This window comes from Balearica regulorum, chromosome 2, assembly GCF_011004875.1.
Source record: "Balearica regulorum gibbericeps isolate bBalReg1 chromosome 2, bBalReg1.pri, whole genome shotgun sequence".
In the NCBI taxonomy this organism is placed as follows: Eukaryota; Metazoa; Chordata; class Aves; order Gruiformes; family Gruidae; genus Balearica; species Balearica regulorum.
Window position 1 is genome coordinate 147,097,622 of NC_046185.1, and position 18,621 is coordinate 147,116,242.

The following is an 18,621-nucleotide window of genomic DNA, read 5'->3' on the forward strand; positions in this document are numbered from 1 at the left end:
GTTCTGGAATTGCTGGGAAATCTGTTTTGCTCACTGAGACACAAATTCACTGCGGAGAACTAAAATAGTTTTATCCTTCACCTTTAGCAGGAAGCAACACCAGGCAGGTAGTTGCACTGTTCCATATATTTAGGTGAATTTGTGGCTGCCCCTTCACAACTGGAAAGGTGTAATTTACTGCTGAAAAATACACAGTCTCAACACACCTATTTCTATTCAATTAAATTTTGCATGAAAAAAATCTTGCTTTTCGTTTTGCCTGTGAAGATCACACTGCAATCAAAGATGAACCTACTGTGAGACAGTCCTGCACTCTTTCCCAAAAACAGCTGGCTCCACGCTGCAGCACAGTTGCGCCTTGGACGAGCTGTAGCAGATAGATTGAATAGCTTCATTGCTGTTAATTAGCCCATTACTGACAGTAGTGAGACTATCATTTCATGCAGGCTGTGTTTGGACATTGTTTGACTAGTAGCAAAAGCAGGAACTGGAGTCAGTTCCTTAAAAAAAGGATGGATCCAGAAAAGCAAACTAAGATTATGCCTCTGCATGGGAATTTCAGCAGTTTAAAACCAGTCATACCATCCAATTGGCAGCTATGAAGAGGAGTAATATTCAGCCAGGTTTAAGCAAATGTAAAATTGTGCATAGAATCATAAGTATTCATAAGCAACACCTGAGAACGCCTCAGGCCCCATTGCCTTTCTTGGCCACTCTCCTCTAGCTTCTGAAATGAGCAGTTTATTTCACCTAATTCAGCTCTACAGAGAAACAGATCTGAAACAATAAGTGGATACGTATTTTGTGAAAAGAGGCAACTTGCTTTCCAAAATGTGAAGATTGAGCATTTATTTAGTTAGGATACATTACACTGTAGGATCATTGTAATCGGGACTCATTCCTGTCTCAGCTTTGACAATTTTCTGCTCCCTACCAGTTCTGGATATTCTCGCCAGCCTTCCAGTCGAGTACCTCTCTTCTTTTACCTTGCTGTTCCTCAGCATGTTTATTCATTTTAGGGAAATACAAAAAAACCCACCTTACTCCATTCTCGGTGGAGGTGTCTGGATCACAGGACAGTACTCAGAATCATTTACTTCAGTATCACATTGTGGTTTTGCTCCCCTCAAAAATAAGTTTGCTGTGTTAAAATGTTCTTTTTTGCATGTGATAAAGAAGCACTTGCTCAACAAGAAAATCTAACAATCCTGGTTAAAAATTATAAAGGATGGAAAGTTTTGAGTTCTTTCATCACAGTGCTCCAGCTTTTTCTGTATGTCACTGCTCTTAAGTCACCAGCTTTGTAAATCAACCAAGACTTTTATCTCTTCTTGTGATATACATTGCTCTGCTGCAGCAGAATAAAATTTGCTTGGAAAAACAAGGGCAAAGCATTACATGAAGTATTAACTTAGACATTTCAGAAGTGCCTAGAGTACAAAGCAAATTAGTATTTACAGTCCACTTTCAAATGAGTGCTCATAGGATTTTTTGAAGTAAGCAGAAGCAGATGCTTAGGAGTAATGCCTGAGCAGTGCTTCTGGGTTGCAAAGCTGACTGGACACACTGGTCTCGGAGGTGAGAAACCAAAAACTGTCTCTCTTGGCTGCAGGCAAAGCCCAGGGTGGGGAAGACAATTAGCCTTTTGGTGCAAAAGCCTGAAGAAGGCTTTGAACTTGATAGTGACAGGTTTCCAGTGTGGCAATAATCTACCGACTATCTAGTGCTCTGATTTCTGCAGAGGGAGAATTGCCTGTTTGCTAGTGAGGACACCATTAGGGAGCAATGAGGGTCAGATATGGATGCAACAGACAGTGATGTTCCTCCTGTGGAGCCGCAGTAGCACGTTGGTACTCTAAAGTGAGACCTCCCAGAGCAGGCAGACTTCCACGTGGGTAACAAGCAAATGTATCCGGGGGAAGCAAAACTCTGTACCAATTCTACAACCCTTTTTTCTCAACAAGTTATGACCCAGAGCAACATAGCTAGAGCAACATTACTACCAAGAACAGCATTTTGTATATTTTTTTTCCTTGCACAAAATTTAAACCATATATTGAATCATTCCCAAAACAAAGTACAGTTCTTGGAAAAGCAGAAAATTTATATAAAACCTGTAACTGCACAAGGAAAATTGACCAGCAGAGCCATTGCAAAATAACTGTACTCCCCCATGTGGGCAATTTGTGTTGGAATAAAAATAACTATTCTACAACAGTGGGTTGTTTCCTACCTGTAACTTCAGCCCAGCTGCTGTGCAAACTCTGCAGTCTTCGGAGAGATAGGTTCTTCTTGTAGGTGATTCGTAGCAAAATCCTCTATTCCTGACGCTTTCTACAAGCTTAAATCACAGTTTCCCTTTTCATAAGGGATCATCAAACTCTCCACTCGGAAATCCAGTATGACATATGTCATACAGTTTCATCATGCCTAAAGCAAAGGCATATAATTTTCTTTTGACTTCAGCAGATGGAGGATCCCCCTAGGACCTAATAGTTTTTTAACTATGTATGTTCCATAACTGTTCCATAAGTAAAAGAGACTAACTATAAATATGTAAGCTAAGGTGATATCATAGCTTTCTCCTATACAAGGATCTATGTCTATAAAATACCAGAAACACTGATCATCTGTCTCATAGTAGTCACCTGTGGCTGAAACTTGGATCATTTGCTCTTCATTATCTCTGACTTCCCGGTGTGTAAAAACTGGGGGAATTCTTTGATGTTAGATCATCTTTTCATGCTTCTGAAAATGATTACATACTCTAGGCACTTAGTATAGCCTGCATGTTAGAGATGTCATTTTCTAGGAAAGTTTTTGGAAGCTTTAAGGCAACTTTGCTGTTATTTTATAGGTTCAATTTGTACAACTTGCTTGCATTACTGAAATACTGAGTTCCCTTGGAAATATTTGAAGTTAATTGCCCAAGAAATTAATTGTGTTTATTAACTTTAAAAGAGTTGGCACTGAAATAGAATGGAAATAGGATGCTTAAATGATCAAGGAATTTTTAAAAGCCACCTTTATACAAAGTTTTGAAAAGATTTATGTTCAGATTCTGTAGATATTGATGGTTTTGTTTTGATGAACTTCAGGAAAGTCTGATTTCAGCAGTGAAGTTATACTGATATTTCAGTGAGTTCAGAAATGAGGCAAAGAGCACAGTTTTGCAATCTGTGCATGCTGGAGACTCAGGTTTTGAATGTGTCTCATGCTTCACTTAATTAGTGCAGGATGAAAGCATCTCCCAGTCCTTGCAACGTCCTTCAGCGTTAGCAAGGTGCTATCATCCCAGCGCTGGAGATAGGGAACTGGAGTACTGAAGGACTAAGGGCAAGAGCTACAAACAGTTTAGATGGTAGTTTTATTCAGCTGTCACTGTTGGTACCTATATTCAAATTTTAAAACCTCAAAACTGGCTGCCTTATGCCAAGGGCACTCAAAAGCCTAACGGCTAGGTACACAAGGGTGTATTGCTGGCTGATCCACCTGGGTTTTCAAGGGAAGTTATGCAGAATAATAAGTGCTAGAAGTACCTTTTCACTAAACTCTGGACTTAAGTATCTAAGTTCAAAAAGGTCTCTAGCCTTCAAACACTTTGTCTGAGGAGATACCTACACCTGCCTGAGTCTAAGCCAGACTCAGCAGTGAAGTCCCTGAGCCCCATGAATCTCCTCTACTCATTGTGTGACACCACAGCAGTCTCACAATGATCAGAGAATCCCCTGAGGCACAGGAGGCAAGTGAACATGGGTCCTCTGAACCCAAGTCACACCTGAAAGGTGGATGGCCCATCAGATGTCCAGGTGCTTAAGCCTGAGCACTGAAACTGGTACCCCCTTGCACGGCTCCAGCACAGAGCAGCTCTGCTACCCTCAGGTGGTGGCTGCCTGGAGACTCAAGTCAGCTCCTGCCACTGCTCTCCAGGGAGCCATGCCGGGGGCTTCCCCGGGTCCACCAGGGAAGAGAGATTCAGCTCTGCAAGTCCTAGTTCACAAAAAAAGATCCTGCTCATGTATAAACGCTATTCACTTATATCCTTAAGTGTCTCCGTTTTCCAAACTATGCATTGAATAATCTGGTTTGAAATCATACCCGTTTATGGTATTGACCCATGGGGTGCACACCCCCAGTTTGAAAAGTGCCCTGGAACAGGCCGCACGAATTCCCGTGTTGGACTTTCTGTGTGCAGTGGTGAGCCAGGACACTCCGTGCACTCTAGGCAGAGTTATTCTGCCCGTGTGTGCACACAGGTCCCGAAGCTTCTTGTACTCTTAAAGCAATTCTGAGCTAAAAAGATGAAAGAATCCCATTTGTGCTACATTTCCCCTCAACACTTAATCCCATATGCCAGCAATAGCACTAGTTATGTAAATGAAAAGGTTATGACTGCTTTTTTTGAATGCATTCTAAGCAGAGTGAAAAATCAGAAATATGTCTGGGAATAGTAGCAATAATGTGATTTAAGTCTTGATACTTCTAATCTTTTATTACGAAAATCACTGTTCCCATCTAAGCAGGTAATAAGTTGTTTTGCTGATTAGCTGGAAAGCAGGGAAGGGAAAATCTTCAGGCACTTGTAGTTCTTAAGAAAACATTTTACAGTTGAAATATGAAGTGACAGTTTTCCACGGTGCCCTTACAGTAATTGAGATGAAAAATGGTTGCCTATTATTTGTCTTCTGAACTTCTGGGCAAGCTTGAAATATCTTGTTTGTTTATTCGTCTTTTAGAAAGAAATTGAAAACATGTTTAGTTAACTTTCAAGTCTGAGTTTATGTCTGGAAAGGTTCAATATCAGGAAGAGGAAAAGGTTTTAGGGTTTTTTGTTTGGTTGTTGTTCTGTATGTCCCACCTGACAAGAGCTATTTTCATAAAAATTGTGTTGAATCAAATATTGTAGTATAAGCAACAGTCTTATGTAATCTAAAATATTTATGGGCTAAGCAAAGCACCACCCATACAGATTTACAAAAAAAGCACAAAAATAAATATCATGCAATACATAAACCCCCTGATTTACAAAAGAAAATTTAAAAATCCAAATAAGAAACACAGGGTCTTTCTCCACACAAAGTTTACAGTTTGGTATCTACATTTTCCTCATCTGGACAGCTGACACCATAGCAAAAGTTGTAGATTCCATTACGGAGCAGGGGAAAGCAATGGATGAGATCAGGACCAAAAATACTCATAAGCTGAGAGTGCAGATACATCAGCTTAATTGTGCAGTGAACGTGTAGTGAACATCTCCTGTCGTGACATGCTTTGGTCTAAGCACTCAGGTTGTTTTACCGTTTTACCAAAACTATGAAGTTCTAAAAAAAAAAAAAAAAAAAAAAAAAATCTTGAAATCTAAAGGTTTTTTAACTCAGATGTTATAAATACACTCTTCAAAAGCTCTGGATCTCGTCTTATGCAAAGAAATTACAATGAAGGCCTGGAACTGAAGTTACTGTTTATTTTATGGGTGAAGTAACAAGCTTGGGCATTGCAGTACAAGGTGGCAAAACACTTAGTACAGTGCAAGGAAGGGAGTTTTAGCTTCTGGCCCTGAAATTATTTTTACTCCTGTCCCTACATTCATAAGCAACCATTTGTAGAGCTCAATTTTTATTCAAATCCTCACTTTTACATACTTCCTGTTTTTAATTATTTTAATTTTCCTAGTTTGTTTGCTTTAGGGATATTACATATTTCAATTCCAAATTAAAAGATGGGAGGAAGACTTGCTGATTTATACTCAGGCTTTTTTTATCCCAACACTATTCAACTGTTATTACAAAATTGGCCACAGTATCTTAGCCATTGAATTACAAAATCAAAACAAAAAAAAAAAAAGAGGCATTTGTATGGATTAAGTAAACCACCAGAGGGAGCATACATAATCCAATCAGTGTAATAGATTCATACGCAAATGACAAGGAAAATCTTATTTTAAATGCTTTAGAAGAGCTAGAGGTTTAAAATATAGTGTATTTTCTAAAATACATTCCATTCTATCAGTGTGTATAACTTCATGAATTTGCTGAATATACTGCTGCTTCAGGCAAAGTGGAAGAAATATCCCCAGATTCTGCCTGTTTCTAGAATTTGTATTTCACTGCAGCAGTTTTTTATGCTGGAGTGGTTTTATATGAAAACATGGCAGAGTCCTAACACCTGGGTCTTAACAAGCAGATCGTCGAATTAGGTCAAATTTACCCCGTGATAAATGAGAAGTAATGTCAGTACTATTTTTCTAACTTGTATACTGTTTGTCTCAAATTATGGAGCAATCATATTGAAAATCTGGCCCTTTGTCAGAGTTTGCTCTGATTAAAACGCAATGTATTTTTCTTCTGTTTTAAAAGTTGTGTTGAGACAGCAATCGGTCTTTTTAATCAAGTGCAACAAATGCATCAAGAATGAATGTGTAAAATTGTCAGCCCTGATACATTACTGATAAGAATGATACGATAACTAGATCTATACTTTATTGAGCAGAAAATTGCTCCACACCCAACTTCTTCACATCGTTTCCAAGCTGCTCACTCTTAATTTGACAAGCTAATTTGAACACATGAACTGCAAGAAACTGTTAGGAAATTAGCATTCAATAATTGAGAATTTTGTATGCATGGCAGGCCTGATGGGAGTAAAGCAAGACAAGAAAGTGGCACAGAAGAGCTTAATGAACAAAGCTTTTTCTCAAACCGGAGTGAGCCCAGTGCTGGTATTGTTTGATGAAAGAAGCCTCACAAGATCACATAGATCATAAATCTTCTCAAGTGGGATGGCAGTTCTCTTTAGAAGACAGTGTAAGCTTCAGTGACCCTGAAGGTATATTTAAAAATACATAACAGTAAAGATGTACGTATCAGTAAAATGTACATAACAGTACATTTAAAAGTACTGTTATGGAACATGGATAATCCTGAGCTCTTAACATGTTTTCATTGAAAGTTAGCCTGCAGCCAGATGAACTAAGTTTTCACTGAGATTGATATACAGATAAATAGCCTTTTTGCATTTTTTGATAAATTTGAGGAACTTGTTAGTAGCTGGATTCCATGGAATTATTGTGGAATTTCTGTAATTCCCCTTAAGCACAGATTGTCTGGTACAATTCCTATGATTAATACAAATAAACCTAAAAAGTTCAATCTCCAAACAGAAGTCTAGTGAAGGTGCAGTAGCTCTCAGAGGCTTGGGACACATCAGAGCAAAACCAGCCAATTCACTAGATATGGTGTGGGACCTGCTAGTGTAAAATCATCCTCTTGGCTGGTTCAAAGCCGATATCTTAAAATGGACACATACCACCTGAGAACTATGTGGAATACTTTTTCAGGGCAAACACCTGAGCTTTTTGCTGCACTAGTCGAACTTTCTTATGAGCTTCATTCCTCGAGGTTCCTTTCTCCACATCTTCTGCAGTGCGCTCCTTTCTGCTCACTGATGTTCTCAGCAGCCCCAAACTAGAGAATAAAACTATCCCTATCCTACCATTAACAGATTTTATATCTACCTAACTGAATTTGAATCCTTCTTTCATACAGAAACTAGCCAGTTTTCTTACAACTGCAGCATTAGTCACACACTTTTACATATGTATGCCTTGCTTTGTTTTTCCTGAAAAACTCAAAACAACGTGGACAACAGCTATGCTCATAACTGAAGCAGATTTTTAAGAAATATAAGGCTGGGTTACAAAACTTTATTTCTAGAAAATGAGCAGAAGATTGCAACAGTTCTTATTACTCTGAAATCCTAACCTTTCCGTTGAAATATTTTCTATGAAATCCTGGACCTGAAGGCTGGGAAGCATTTTGAAGTTTCTTAATCTAGATATAAACACAGTGATTTATTTAAGCCACATCACTCACACTACTCATATTGTATATTTGTGTTTCCTACCATATCATTTGCCTTTCAAAATTTGAGATTGGTTTCACTAGCTCTTGGTTCCCTTGCCAGAGATGTTACTGTGTCTTCTGGAGCTTAGAAACTCTGTTCGTTATCCACTCTGCAGGTTTCTGTGGTATCCAATTTTGCAACACAGCTTGGCCAAGACATAGATATCACAGTCAATATAAAAAGGACCACTGCCTGGACTGTTTTAAGACCTTAATGCAAAGTCTGTCTCATGTAGGTCTATCAAATATATCACATTCCCAAGGTGTTTTATTATAAATGCAGGAAGTAGTTATCAAAGATACAGACGACAGTTAAACACTTAAATCCCGTTGAGAGAAGGGAAAGTAGACATCCGTCTGTTATTTATACCTTTGAGAATATTTACTTTTGCTGATTAATTTGGAAGGAAGATCACAAAATCTGTGTTTAATTTCCATGTTTAATTTCACAGATGCATCTAAGAAACCATAGTGATAAAACACTAGATAAATAGGTAGGTAGCACAGCTCTTTTCTGTAGAAACTTCTTTTGCAATTCTTTTACATTTTTAGTAACTTTTTATTCTTCATTTATTGTATTAGAACAATAAGACAAAACCCCACTCAGTCTTTGATGAACCTAGAACTGCAGCTTCTGTGCCAGCCGTAAATCTTTCAAATCCCAATAGAGTTGAGTTCATTAATTCTGCATTGTTTGTTTATCCTGAGGAGTGCTATAGCCATAATAGCGGGTATTGCCCTGCTCTATTAAACAGGCATTCACTCTGGGATTAAATAGTCATTTGCTGGCAGAACTGCATCACATTCAGTCACACAGCAGCCCCAAATTCTTTTCTATTTGGTTTCATTTTTATCTGTTCATTTCTTACATGGATAGCTACTACCAGAAAGTTGGAATTCAAACATGTTCCTATTTCACTGGTGAAAGGTGACACTTGCCTGTGAAAGGGCTCCACAGACAGGTGCCTCAGAATGCAGTTTATACATATCGTAGACATTTTAAGAAACTTGACTCTGACTGCTGGTCATCATTCTACGCCATGTGATGGACTTTCTCAGGACTGTTTTTTTATACCAGGCGTTATAGCCTGGCTGAATCCCAAATAAATGTCTCCAATGGTGGTTTAATGTAACAATTAGAGTTTAATTGTATAATCAGAAGAGTGCAAGGAGCACATCGTAAACCAAACAGGCTTTCCTGATAACAAATTAAAAGATTTATACTTAACAACATGCTCATGCATTACACTGGGTAGATAAAGAAAAATGCAAAACAGTTAGGATGTTAATTTGCATGGTATGGTAATGTGAAATATAGGTAGATGATGATAAGGTGAATACAGAACAGAAATGAGAACAAATATAAAAAACCAAGATATTTACTTAAACGCAAGAGTAAAGATTACTTCAAAAACATTGAGAGGGAAGTTACCAGGTAAGGCAGAAATTTTACCTACTTTACCTGAATTCAGAGACAAACCTTCAAGGAGGTTTTGACATCTGCAGATAGGAACCTTGTCCGTATAAGCACAGGTTCAAAGACAGAGGAATGCAGTCAGGGTCTCAAACTTCTCTTTGATTGTCCGACTATAATATATCTTAACCTAAAATAATCATATCATCTTGTCTACAGCATAATTTTTACCCTGCTTAGATTGTCTTGACATTCAGGCTGTTTCTTCTAGTTCTTGCATGTGTAAAGTCCCAACTTATCTCTTTTTCACACCTCTAAAATTTGGTAACTTTTCCTTAACCTAAACTACTGATATTTTTATCCAGTTCTCTCTCTGTTGACTATCATATATAATTTTTTATATTATTTTATGCTGTTATTCCTGTGCTACTAGAAGAGGTATAACTAGGTTGACTAGTCTCTTCCCCTAATGAAAACAGTGGATTTTTAAATAGTTCATGGTCACTACTCCTGAAACCAAGTATGGCAGGATATAAGGAGTTTTGACTTCAGAGAGAAAAACCCTTCAAAGTTCTAATATGGCAGCTAAGGGGAAAAAAAGAAAGAAAACATATGTAGGTGCTTAGTTTCTGAAGATACCAGTTAGGCCCTACAACAGCAGTTCTCCCAGTTCACGAGCTAATTGTTTAAGCAAGGTACTCCTAATGAAATAAAGTTTTGTTGTCCTAACTGAATTCTTAATCATAAAAGGTAGCATAGTACTGAAACAGATTAGTTCTGTTAACCGTTGATCCTCATTTTGTAATGTTTTTATGCATTGCTATACAGAGAGCACTGCTACTACTATTTTGCAGTTTATCTTTTCTCTTCCAATGGACTGAAATAAATCAACTTTATTGCTTAGAACAGCGGGACAACTTGGGAATTTTTTTCTTTTCCAACAATCGTGTATTAGAAAATACACAAATTTGACCAGCCTTTACTGACCAAGCTTTATGACTTCAGGACAATTTGTCAGAGACAGTTACAGAAAAAACTTCATTAATGGATTAGCAAAAATAATGATTGTGCAGTAGCTGCATTTTGTCCAATAGGCCCTTTTGGCAGAACATTAATTTAGTGAGGAACACGGTATCAGATTTCTTCCCTTTCATGTCTGAGATTAATTTAATTTGTAGTTTCTGATCTTCCTTGACTGTTGTAAAATGTTATGTTCTGAGAAATTAGTTTCTGTGTATCTTTTATGAAATATTTGAATGTTCATGAGAGTATATTACAGAACCTAGATACCACCTCCCCATTTTATCCTTAATTGTTGGGCTAGATAATAATTTTCTTAACTGCCCCTTTCCTTCCTCATTCCAAGTGTTTACAAACAAATGAAAGAACAGAAAATGAGTACAAAGCATTTCAGAAGACCTCCTAATTCAGGACAGAAATTCAGGACATGTCTGTGGAGATACGCAGCCCAGGTTATCACACCTGACTCTGGGATGCTTTATAGGATGAACGTCAATGTACTTTTGTGGAACCATTACTTTTCTTCCCTTCATATCAACATCCAATCCACCGCATTACTATGGAGAAATCTGTCTTCCACCAGTTTTGTGACCCTCACGCTCTCACTCTTCATTTCTTCTGCTCTCATTATAAGGGAAATAAATAAAACAAGGAATAAATAAAAATAAAACAAGGAATTAAATAAATCAAATAATTTTTAATTAATTTAATTTTTAATTAATTTAATTTAATTTAATTTTAATTAAATTAATTTAATTTAATTTTTAATTAAATCAATCGACAATTTTTTGTTGTTGTTTTTGCACTATATCAAATTTTCTTTCTCTTTATTTTTTCTGTTTCACTGAAATATAATGCAGAATGGCAGTCCCAGTCAGATTTGTTTAATGGTCAGTTCAGCCGTCATACAAAGTCACTTGTACAGCTGTAGTTCATCTTCCTATACCAAATATTTTTTGACATAGAATTACTTGCAAATTAAACAGAGCCTGGGAAGCTTCCTGGGCATTGGAAATGATTGTCTGTGCCATTAAATAGTTATGATGTTCCCTGATGTGATTTCAGTCCATGCCCAGGAGCACTGTCCAGAGCAGTTCCCAGGCATGGTGCAGGAGTTGGACTGTTCCAAGGATTATTCCCAGTTGGCAGTTTATGTGCAACCTCCTTCTTTTCAAGGTTGAGAGAGTTTGCTTGTTCAGATATAGGCCATTCTGTGCCAGCTGTCTTCAGTGCCAAGGCACATTTCTGGGCATGTTTATTTTACTGGTGTAGAAACAGCCAGAATGATCACAATAGTCTTAACCGCTTTCCAGAAGTACTCACCTCTTATGGTTGTACTCCTGAATATAACCTGAGCATCACTGAAATCATATTTGTCTTACAGCCTCCTAGATATCACTCTTTAAGGAAGGGCCATAAATGAAAAGTCTCTTTTTGGGAGTATAATATTTTAAATTTTACATATTGCTATACACATACTCCTATGTAATGTTGCCAGAAATTTTTATTTAGACAAATCTGAAATCCGCATATCTCTTCATAAAATTTGGATAATCTGAGATTAAGACCTGCCAAGGCAAACTGTTCAATTTCTCAACATAGTGTACTGATTCTCTATAGCACATATATTTAATCAGTCTTTCCAGTCACCTAAACAGTGGGAACTCTGTAACATTCCTCTGTAGGAGGTATTCCCAATTTCAGGGAAATAAACAAAGTTTTATCAGTGTTATTCCTAAATATCAAGGCTTTGTTGTGCACCATTACATCTTTAGTTCCCCCTCTACTCAGGTCTATTAACTCTTCCAATATCTTCATCAATATATAGCATTAATGAAACCACTTGCTTCCCACCAGATATCACAACAAATATTAATATATACAATTAATGAAGAAATTGATGAAGTCCAACTGTTCTATAATTCCTTAGTAATCTGTTTTGCAGACTTCCTGCTGAATTTTGACTTCAGAATTTGACTCACTTTTAGAGAAAAAATGAGATGCAAGTAGAATACTAATTTGGGAAATGAATAACTTTCTGAACTTTAAGTTCCTTTGAACATAACCAGTTACAGGATGATTCATGTCCTTCCTTTCTTTTGCTCTCTATCTGAAGAATTCACAGAGCCTTTACAGCAGGTGTTTTTCTTAACCTTCATTCATCCATACTTTCCACAAATGCAGCTTCAAAACGGTTTTTGTTCTTTGTGCAGAATGCTCTCCTGTTTTGTTGACATACCTTTATAAACAGATAAAGCTTGTGTAGAGACATTATGCCTGCTTCTCCTGTCGTAGCTCCTGTTTCCTTTGACTTCTTACTCTTTCTAGACTTGCGAATGAGATACAACTGGAGCAGTAACCTAGCCTAACCAAACACATCTCTGCACTTCTCTTTCTAGCAGGTCAACGCTAGAAATGCTAGAAGTGGCCGATCAGATGCCCACTGGTACTGAAACAGCCACCATATTGCATGACTGCTGGGGGTTCATGTGTGATAACAGAAATTTGAACAGCCCTATTTCATACTATCTCTAGGCACCAGGCCACTTGCATCCTGTCCCAAGGATTCTACTACTTGTTTATGTTATCAGTGTTTTTTTATAAAGGAGCGAAATCCCAGGAAAAGTATATGAATAAAAAAGGGAACTTGGCCAATGTGTGAATGAGGTCTGTGCCTTGGTGCATGCCACTTGAGTCTTGATGTTTTTCAGTATCATTCCCAGTTCTACAATTCATATGTCTGGGAGTACTATGGGAAGCATAGGAACTGTGAATTAGTGTATGCTCATCTGGTTTTCAGAAAATCTGGGCTTAACTCTAGGTTCTGCTACGAAATTCTGTGTTATCTCAGCTGATCGTTTCATGTCTCCTATGCCCTATTTCCTCATCTCTAAAGTGGAAAAGGAAATATTTTCTCCAAAGGTGACCTTTATATTTTCATTTTAAAAGCAAGACCAAAGCAATGAGTATCTGAGGCTAACTGTACTTCTGAGGTTGTCAGTGTAAAGTACCATAAAGTAGCTTTCCAAATACAGCTGGCCACTCACTTTTATTTATTTAAGGAAGTGTATCGTAACATTAGGGAAAAAGAGTGTAAGATCATGGGAGCATCCACCCTAAAATTGAAGAAATCATTTTGAATACTCCAAGATAGAAAATGGTTCAGACAGTCATGTAAAGGTGAGAAAGGGTAGATAATTGTGCTGGTTGGGATCATCAAGAGTGTAAAGTACCCTTAGCAGTGCTTCAGAACTCTTTGCCTCAAATCCTGAGTAATATCTTGTGTGCAAAGCAGGTAGCAATGCCAACACATCAGAATTCTCTGCTAACTTCTGTTGCTATTAGCTCTTTATACCCACTTTGTGCAGGTATAAATGCACAAAGTCAAAGGCAGTGGAGAATTTAATCTAGTAGAAGAGATATAATTTCAGTGTGGCTCCTTCCCAAGGAACATGTTTGATTGTTATTGTTTTCTGATTATTCTGTTGGAAATTCTGATACCATAATCTCATAAATTTGACTTTAGGGCCCTCCTGTTACGCTTGCTTTTTCTTCTAGTTATTCAAAGCAGAGCCTTTAGCAAAAGTTTCTTTTTTATTCTTTATCTGCTTTTCAGCATGTTTCCTTTGTTGTTGTAACTGACATTAAGATTACAGAAAATATCCTTCTATTCTTCTTTAATCAGTACTCTGCCAAGTCTCACTTTAACTAGGATTTTTTTCCTTTCTTTCTAGTTGAATTGGAAATAAAACTTACTTCTTTCAGCCCGCCTTTATTCTCAGGCTCTTCCAAAAGCAAGAATTCCCTGTGGGAGTCATTTCCTACTGCCTATTCACATGTGTCAGAGTTACAAATATTGAGTCTTACTCTTGCGCAACCTCTTTCACTGTAAAATAGCAGCCTTTTTTTAACATCTTTTCACTTTCCTGTTTACATGATATTGCAGGAGTACTTTTCAGAACATGTGGCTATATTTTTCCAAACTTTCTGTCCCATAAAATTGTGGAACCGTCATCAGGTTGAAGATTGCTTGCTGAAATTTGTGCCACTCTCTGATCCTCCTTATCATCACCTGAACATTGGAAATTTTGAGAGGCATGCAATGTTAAGACAAGGAATTCAGTGCAGCAGACACAGACATGCTGCATCAAGTATTAACTATGCCTTAGTAATTATATTTGAATTTTTCATAAACATTAAAATAGTACAGGCTGTTTGTGGTGCTGTATGTTTAAAGTCCTTGTATTAAGAAAATCATCTTAGCTGTTCTTACCTTATAACAGCAAAGTGGGAGCAAATCCTCTTCTAATAATTCAAATTGTCATCCTATTCTGAAGTACAGTTTAATTAAGCAATATGTTTAAGTAAAGGATTAATACAGACAACACATCTATGATCGAATTTAGATATATGATTAGGTGTATTGAGCTAGATGATAAGCACAAATACCATTCAAATACCTTACAAATTCATACCACAGTCACTCACAGTGACATTTCACATGAACTTCATAAGCGCTTCGAGCTGTGATAAAGTTCTGTGTTCGTGACAAGGGAAGGTGGAAAATAACAGAGAGAGGAAAATACAGTCTTTTCCCAGACAGCACAGTGTGACAAGAAAGTGATATTCGAAGGATGGAGGAACAAAAATGGAGCTTATTCTGTGGTAGAAGGAGGCAAAGCCAGACCAAGCACAAAAGTAGTCCTTTTTTTCCTCCAAAAATCACTCTATGATTAGGGTTTTTTTCAGTTGGACAGACAAAAAGTTCAAGGCTTCCAGTATTTTTATTTTTTTAAATATATTTTATATGTATATTTAATTTGATATTTTACTTCTTATCTCACTCAGCTTGGAAAGAAATTCCACTTTAAAATGTTCTCATTCTTTTTTAGTAATTCAAACAAGCTAGGAAGTGTTTTAATCTTTTCCTAATATGATGAGCCTTCCTTAATGGTTAAAGGCAGAAAAGAGTTCTGTCTGTTCAATTTTCTTTTTAATTTTCCAGGTTAACCTTTTATTTAGAGGAGTTAATAAACATTTTAACTGAGCTGAGTAATTACATGGTATTTAAGAAATCATTTCAGGTTTCTGGAATGCCCTTCAGTTCCCAGAAATCCATTCTTCATATGCTGTTACAGATATCCCGGCAAAAAAAAAAACAAACTAGGGAATAGTTCTTTTAATGGACACGTGTTGTGCATTTTAATGCTCTTGATTGTTTTATACCAGCTTAACCTGGTGAAAAGATTTTTCCATCCAGACTTTGTCCCTGTCCTTCCTGGTAATTTTCCATTACATTTTTAGCTTTTACAGGTTAAACCTTAATGAATTTTCTGTATATAGGGTATCTGATTTATTAATATTATTAATCCTCATTGAACTCTCTTAAAAGAGAAGCAGCAAAGCATTTCAGCTCATGTACTGCATGGACAATTCTCATTTAAATATTCTCTGCCAAATAGAGGTAAATGTCATCTGGTAGATCTGATGACATCTCCAACTCCTTTCTGGTTATATACAGTTCACTGAAAGGCTTCTAACTTCTTTCTTGTCACCCAGACTCAGATGCATTAGTTATATCAAGTCATCATTGCTATATATGCAGAGACTTTAATTCTCCCTTTGTTCCCTGAACCAGTACTCCCAAGTTCCACACAAATCCTGGAATTCCTTACATTTCCTGAATGTCCCTACTCTCATTTCCTAGCACATCTTCGTTATTGCTTTGTTAGGCACTGATTCTGGTCATCACTTGAAAATGAAGTTGTAATGAAATGGTCACATTGACAGATGGCATAAATGGCATAGCTAATCAAATCTGCTCCAATGTTTTAATGGCAACAGGGAATTATCACCATGCTACTAGATGAAGGTCTTAAAAATGCGGTTGGTAGAGCGGGTGTTGCACTGAAATGACAATTCTCAGAATTCTAACTCAATGACGGAGCAATGATAGGATCTGCTATGGCTGACATCTCATTGACGCATACGTCAAAGGACGTAAACAAACATTTGCTTGGAGCCTATCTAGTTCCATAAAGCTGCTTTCTGATAATATTGTTTGGACTCACCATTACATCAACAGAAAATGTTAAACAACATTTTCTTTAAGGTAGGGTCATCTGAAGAGTATCATCTCAGATATTTGAATGATCCATTCCAAGTCCTTGCATGTTGCATTCAGCTTTTGGTGGTTTGTTAATTCCTGGGGAAAAATCAACCCAGCAATGTTACTTGCCACCATATTTCAGTATTTTGTCAGAATTGACTTAAGAATTGTAAATGAGTGTGCCTAGGATAAGCTTTTATTCGTTTAATCTTTGGACCCTTAAGTTTGACACCATTTACGTACAAGATAAAATCTAATATACTAGGTCTAAGTACAGTTGGATTTGAATTAGCATGGATATGTAACTGCAGTAATTACATCTATTGTAGGAATTTATGGAGTGGCTTAATGTCATATCTAAATATTGGGCTTGATTTTCAGAGGTACACAATATCCTCAAACTCATTTGATTTTAGCCAGAACACTATGGCTGAAATGTAATATGTTTGTGAGTATTCAGTAGATCTGAAAATTAGTTCAGTTCTCCTTCAAGATGGGCACAGAAGTTGCTAATGAAGCTCTTCAAACTTTAGAGAAAAGTATGAGAGACTTGAGACTTCAAAAAAATATGTTCTGTTTGTACCTGGAATGTCACGTCACCATTTCTTTCTGCTTAGCAAGGTCTTCCTTGTTGTCTCAAACATTCATGGAGACAGAACACCCCAAAGATGGGGAGGCAGCACTGAGCTGACTCACTGGGCATAGCACTGACTCACTCACCCTTCAGCAAGAAGAAAAAACTCTTTCCCATGCATTGGGAAGGAGGTCTCTGTATTTCTGTGGAATACATTTCTGGTTTGGGCATCTTTTTTTCTCCATTACAATAGTTTTTTGTAAAAGTCAGTTGCTGTAGAGTGAGTGATAGTTGGCACCTGTTAGGTTGGGTTATTGTTTTTAGTAACATTGCAAATGATGAATGTGGATCAGTGAAAGTACAACTAACAAGAGGATCACCATTTTCTCAAAATCTTTTGTCAAAGACATTGTAGAATCTGCTTGGAATAATTATATGGAGAAGTTTGTTGTCCCAAGTGTGTTGTTATTGTTGTTTATATCCTCTGGTAACATCCTGTCCTACTATAAAAATGATTCCACTGTTCCATTCTTCCAAGTGCACCTGTTTACCTCGGTTGAAGTAGGGTAGTACTTGACATGTCCTGGCATCTTTCAGTTCATTTAGAACAAAAAATTACCCCACAAATATAGCTAACTATAACAGTGGCCTTATTTGCTTGCCTAGTCTTATTAAAAGACAGTGAGAAAGTTACTTGCTGTACAGTCAGGTAAGTTATGATCATGGATGCCAAATGACATCATCTTGTCTCATAACAAAATACTGCAGGAAGTGAATGCAAAGAACAAAACAAAACAAAATTTAAAAACCTAATTTAAAAATTAAAATAAAAATTAAAGAATCTCTTTCAAAGTCGGACATCATGATTTAGTTATTTGCTTGCCATTTTAATAATGCTTTGTGTTTGTAATGCTACCTGTTGTCTAGAAAACCCTAAGTTACTGTGTAAACACTGATAACAGTCTTGTGAGATGGGGATTGCCAGGGGAATCATTATACTTAAGTTTTACAAGTTGCTTTTCCATTTCTTTGCTACATATTGCAAATGAGAAAGGAGGTTATTAACCTCACTTAATTTGATAAGAAATATGCATGCAACTTAAGTTTTCTGCAGCTAGTGAGGAGATAGAAGCAGCTGTATAATATTCTCTAATTGTCATAAAGGCTGTTCAGAGGAGCTGTTATCTAAATCTGTGAACATTGATCGCATCGTTATATGTGTATCTTGATGTTTCAGATCACCTTGCCTGATAAAAGGAGTGACTGGTTCACTACATCCTCTGTGGGATTAAATTTTCCTGGCTAAGATGTCTGGACAGCAATAATTAAACCAATTTACATCCATATGGCTGACATCAAACTTAAAAATGCTAGGGCTTGGTGCAGTCTTAAGTATAATTATCCAATGGAAGGAAGACATTGCTATTTAAAGATTATAAATTAAAAAAAAATCAAAAACCAACATAAAATAATAACTCATTCATTGAAATGCCTTTCACTGAAGTGGATTAAGTGATTGACTCATATTGCAAGCAACAACCTCTTGAATAAGGGTAATATCACATAAATCATGCAGATTTTAAAATAAATCACATCATTTACT

The 18,621-nt window shown here is 36.9% G+C and overlaps 1 protein-coding gene across 1 annotated transcript in view; it reads left to right on the plus strand.

Annotated features, from left to right (window-relative positions):
• The window catches only part of PLXDC2 (plexin domain containing 2), a 278,497-nt gene that overhangs the window by 227,826 nt on the left and 32,050 nt on the right, over positions 1-18,621 (plus strand). The gene's annotated exons all lie outside the window — the stretch shown is intronic.